We start from the raw sequence: 5925 nt of genomic DNA, 5'->3' as shown, positions 1-5925 counted from the left end.
GGTGGCAGGGTGGCAGATCTGTGCATTTCTGCCAGAGACCTCCGTGGGCAGAGACACTCTCTTCCATGGTGTGAACAGGTCTCTCCCAGGACCTTAATCCTGACTGGAAAGTATGCACTCAATGTCAGGTTTTCAGCCAACCATGAGCTAACTACCTGGATCTTTCCTCAGTCCTAAACACTGTGTTTTCACTCCTCACAGATGGCTAAATTGTCCCTGAACCCTATCTGCAAATGCTGTTGTATCACAAATGATACTTCATGAATTGGAATGACTTATTAATATCTATCTAACTACAAATTGTTTCATATATTAAAAATAACTTGCATATTTAACTGAGGCATGACTTTCAACAGCAGGAATTGAAGCAGAAATCAAACACAGGCTCCTATCTCTGGCACCTATCTTACAAACACTTATTAGACTATCCATTTGCTGTATACATGCAATTAGAAGGTATTTTCTTAACTGAGGCTTTAATCTCCAACTGAACTCAGTGGAAGCTTAGCCTAATTAAAACGCAAATAAAATCTGAAGTAGTACTTCAGGATTTAGTTCAATTATATTCATGAAAGAGAAAAGCGCCATAATATTTTTCTCATTCTAAGTGTTTTAATGAAGCTGGACTTTAAATTGTCAATTTCAACTAGGAAATAAAGTTTACCCAGAAAGACCATTATTTTTAGAATTATTTTGAGATTACTGAAAGCAAATGTATTTCACAACTGTTAAACACTATATGCCGTCTCAGAGAGGTTTCACAAACTTTGCTGGAGAGAACAGAACAATGGAGACTCTTGTTTTAATGTATATACACCTTACACCTCACTACCTGTAGTTTACTCTCAAGTACACGATATAATGAGACATATGCTTCCCCATTAAGAAGTGATTCACTGCATTTTTTTAAGATGTTTAACTATATCTCTGTGCAGCAACCTTATAATACTGATTTTTTTTTTATTAGCAGAGGATGTGTAACTGTCTTCTGGTAACTCCAGATTTACAGAATGAGCCCATGGTACACGAGGTAGAGCCAGTAGATAACGTTGTTCCTTTCCAGGAAAGGATGAGTAGAGGAGTGGGGAGTGGAGTCCACCCCAGCTGCTACATAATAAGCAAGGATGTTATTGATAAGCAGAGCACTGTTGGAATTTTCTGCTTTTACAGATGTAGCAAAGTCATTCCTGTCAGTCTATATAACTCCAGTGTAGGAAACGTCCTGACTACTTACATCCAAGTTTGTTTCTTTTGTCCCTGAATGGTACAATAAACCTCACTCACCCTGTCCTTTCTCTGTGGTTGACTTAATTACAGAGCAAAGTATTTCAAATATTTATACATCTATGTTATAAAAATAAGATGATAATGAATATACCTGTCATTTTAACTGTCACTTAGAAAGCCCCATAATTACCTACAGATAATTAAGTTGTGGTAAGCTTATCTACAGGTACCGCACCTGTGGTACTCATGATCTTGTACAACATTAAAACCAAGACTCTGTAGGTAGAAAGAAGCTTTTTGTAAAAAATCCTTATTTGTAAAATAATCCATTCTTACAAGTTTCATTATTCAGTTTACAAACCCATGAAGGAGCAGAAGCTAAGAAAAACTAAAAATACGTAGGCAAATATCACAGTGGTTTTCTTTCTTAATCTACTACGCACTCCCAAAGAAATACCAAATGAATTGTCGCTTAAGATAAATTTAAATTCTAGAAAAATGTTTTAATCAGTTGCATTATAAATACCATTAATAAACTTGCCTTCACTTTATCGTCTGGCAGATGAGACATTCTTCATTTTGAGATGAGAAAAATTAGATAAAATTTCAGAAAGGATTTGTGCCCCACCTTTCTACATGATTTATGACATGCCTATCGCAGTACAGCTTTTCCATGAGAGCCCAATTCAGTGATAATTTCTTTAGACTCTGGATTAAAAGCTCACTTGTGCTTTAGAGAAGACTAAACATAAAAAGTAATTATACTTGTTTCATTAATATACGAGAAGGGACACAGAAACATCTTCTATGGAAGAGAGAGTGAGAACTGGGTGCTAGTCTAGTTCCCACTGGTGAAATAACTCCTCCGGGGAGGGGGGGAACTGACAGGGGGAATTCAGTCACCTCTCAAATAAAAGTCACCTAATCTTCTCCTTGTAACTGCCTATCATACTGTGGTAACAGGCTGTATCTCTGGTTCTTGCTTTAATCATTAGACAATGGTGTGTTTTTTTTCCCTGTCCTATACCTTTGCTTGTAGTAGGAGCAACGTATTCCTCCTTATTGCTGTGCTAAAGACAACTGTGATGATGTAATGAAAAAAGTTGTCTGTTAGGCTGGTTTGTGCTTGGATGACTACCCTATTCCAGCTGTCTAGCTTCAACAGCAGCTTGTACAGGATTTTGTTTGTGTGTATGTTTGGGGACAGAGGAGCATATATTTTAGTGGTAATTAGTTTCCCAGAAACAATGCTTCCTGCTTTATCTGTAGAGTACCAGGCAGGTAGATTACGGTTTAGTAAATTACACCCAAGGGCTGTCTCTAACCTTCAAATGTGCTACCATATTATTTCACTTCCAGACAGTTTAATACAGTTCCTGATCGTTAATATGATTTTAATATCTGACAGTGCAAAAGGGTAATAATTTTATGGGGTTGCGAAAGTAGAAAATAATAAAATAGCTTTCACTGTTGATGATTCAATTCTAGTACGTCATGGCTAGAAAATATATTTTATTGCCCCGGTATGTCTGCACAGCTCAGGGAAAGATTCAGTCATTCAGCTCCCAGATCTGTAAAAATAATTTTAATTCCACTTCTATTTGTTCCCACTTTTAGCCCTTCTCCAAGCACTGTCCAAATACCATCTGTGACCAGCAGGTCCCTCTCAGCCTCTCATTTGCAAGCATTTCTCACCACCTGAAAGCTTTCTCCAGGAGCGTGACTGACAGCTACAGCATGTGCCTGGGGTGACCAGGGCTGAGGAGCAGTGACTGATAAGAAACCAGCTCCCTGGTTTGTTCAAGTGATTGATGTGTGTGACTCAAAAACAGCTTACCAGGGATATGTCTTAGTTGCTTTGTAATTGTCTCCCTAATTTGTCCAGTATTTCCTTTTCATTTTAGATTTTCAGAGATTTAAATATAATCTTGTGGGTCCCAAGTTTCCAGAGATGGAGGTCTTGGCCTTCTGTTCACCAAATTTACATGATTCACATGTAGAGGAAATTGGTACAGGAATCCTGTGGCTAGCAGAGACCATCTAAAGCTGTATAACCAACTCACCATGGCATTGCACCTTGGTAAGTAACACTCAACTGAAAAGCAGAACTGACTGGCCTACTTAAAATGTCACATTAATGCAGTCAAACTGCTTTCACAATCAAAGATATTATCTGCATGGGACTGTAATATTCTCCATGTACAGTTTGGTTCACTTAAAGCTAGCTCAGGCAAGTGTCTTGCACAATATAGGCTCAACATCAGACTTGGAAGCTCTCTGAGGCAAAGCCTGCCTTCTCTCTTTGAGGAGAGTTATATCGTAATTGCCAAGGAGTACAAGGCATGGCAAAGGTTCCACTGGGTGAGCTCTAGCAACACTGCCCATTCCTCCCTGTTATATCCTATTGCTTAAACAATTATTGTGTGACCTTTAATTTTACCTGTGGCTGGTTAATTTCAGAATCTGATAAAGAAGCTTGTTCAACTTCTTGTAAGAGTCCAGTAAACCGGACAAATCAGTATACCATGCAATTCTTCCTTGTGCCAATAACTCCTTCAGAGAATACAGAAATACCTGCATGCTCTGATCTTACTTGATTTGGCTTTTGAAAGCCAATGTACCATATTTAATTAGGCGCCAAATTATTATATGTTTAAACTAGTTTCTATCAGTTTGTCTGGTAGTCATATGGCTTATCAGTTTCTCCTGAACACCTTCAAATGTTTTTATGATGAGTGTGGCTAAGAAATCCATTATTTTAATTGTGGTAGGAAGGTCTCCAAAGGCCACAAATGCCTATTGCATAGCGCCTACTCACAGCCTCTGCCTTCTGACAGATTCTGCCCTGGGCTCGACTGTCCTAGCACCAGTCAATACACAGAAGTACTTTTCTACACGCCTGTACGTAGCTCACTTCACTGCCTTAGTCATTTTACCTCATACTGTTTTCCTCTTTGGTAGTAATAAATTAGATAACCATTACAAGCAAGAGGATTATGAAGATAATTAATAAATGAGGTTGCTGAAGAATTTATTGCTCTGGCCTGATCCTGGACTAGCTTCCTTGAGAAAGAGCATCTTCTAGCTCACATTCAGCAGTAATTAGCTTTGTCTGTAATGCATTGTAAATACTGCTTTAATTACTGTACTATTTAGCTCACAAGATGAGATTCAATAATAGTAACTTAAATGGGATTCTTGTGCTACCACTTTTTTTTTTCCTTCCCTTAATTCCTTTTATCCTCAACTTCTTTTAAGGTACACACGTAGCAAAAATTGGCAAATACATCTGAATGCGTTTGCAAGATTAAAGCCTTAAACAGGGATTCCCTGTGGGGGGATGAAATCACAGAATCACAGAATGTTAGCGTTTGGAAGGGACCTTGAAAGATCATCAGAATTCAGTTGCGAGACAAAAAACACACTCCTTCAGGGGACAGCCATGACAGACCTGTGCTGGGATATAGCCATTTTCTATTACTGCAGTGGCATAAAAGACAAGCATTCAGCCACCTGACAGTAGCAGAAAGTTTCTTTGGCTTACAGCAGAACCTGCTGCTCTACATGCTCTGTCCCACCCACTATGTTTCTATCCATGGAAACTCAATGACAAGATGTAATTTCAGTCTAGATGTCACCAACATCACTGAGTTTTTGCTATATTTCATCCATAGACAAAGATAAGCAAAGGAAGGCAGAGCAGGATCAAAGTGCTGATATTCTTCACTCCTAACTCAGTCTTTTGTTGATGCAGAATTCACAAGTGAACCCATCTCAGCAGAACAACAAAATCTGTGGGTATCTGCTCTCCTGACATTGGTGAACCCCCCAGTGGTTCAAGCTTTCTGTATCATGTGGTATCTATTGAGATATGATCTGCCCCAACTCATTTGTGTGTGCATCTGGTTAAGCTAACCAAAAACCTCTTAACGAGAAGAAAATGGATGTATGTTCATGTAAATACATGCTGAGCCTATTCTGTTGGTGGAGCAAATGCTGCTATAGAACTATGAAAGTGCAAGAGAACATGTCTACTTCTCTGATACTGAGACAGATAAACTCTCCCCTTCTTTTTCTGGTGTTGCCAACAGATGGGAGCTATAGTTTTAGCTGGACTGCAGGACTTATTTCCTATCAGGGATTATCTACTAGGCTAGGGTTATCTCCAAGAAGAGATGTGTAAAAATTTCATTACTTCAGTTGCTTAAAATGAAACTAGACAAAGCCTTGAGTTTGCCATCATGGAGTACACGGGCAGAAAAAAAGCCTTACGCTCCTAATGGAGTTTGTAGTATAGAGTCATGAGGGGCCAGTTGTGTTTAGCACTTATAGTGGTCCAGAAGCATTAATTAGGGTATTTTGTCTAAAGTCTAGAAATGCAGTGATTTGGAAACATGCGAAAAAGTAATTATAAATTGGACTGAAATTGTAGCCAGCTTTTATATAACACATTAAATAAATACTCCAACTATTTTCTTAAATCAAGACTTCTCTTTTTCAGAAATTTGTTTTAGGTACAGCATTGCATACTTGTTCTCTTAAAATTTCAAAGTTTACAAACTTGAGTATGAACAGTTAATAGGAAATTTGAAAACATTAAGAAGATTGAGGCAGAATGATTTTTAGTTGTATTTTTGGATTTGTATATCAACCGTGCCTGTGAAACTACACAGGCTACTTGCATTTTTCCATAGGAAA

Source organism: Oxyura jamaicensis, chromosome 5 (assembly GCF_011077185.1).
Source record: "Oxyura jamaicensis isolate SHBP4307 breed ruddy duck chromosome 5, BPBGC_Ojam_1.0, whole genome shotgun sequence".
Taxonomy (NCBI): domain Eukaryota; kingdom Metazoa; phylum Chordata; class Aves; order Anseriformes; family Anatidae; genus Oxyura; species Oxyura jamaicensis.
Note: the sequence above shows the minus strand (reverse complement) of the source record.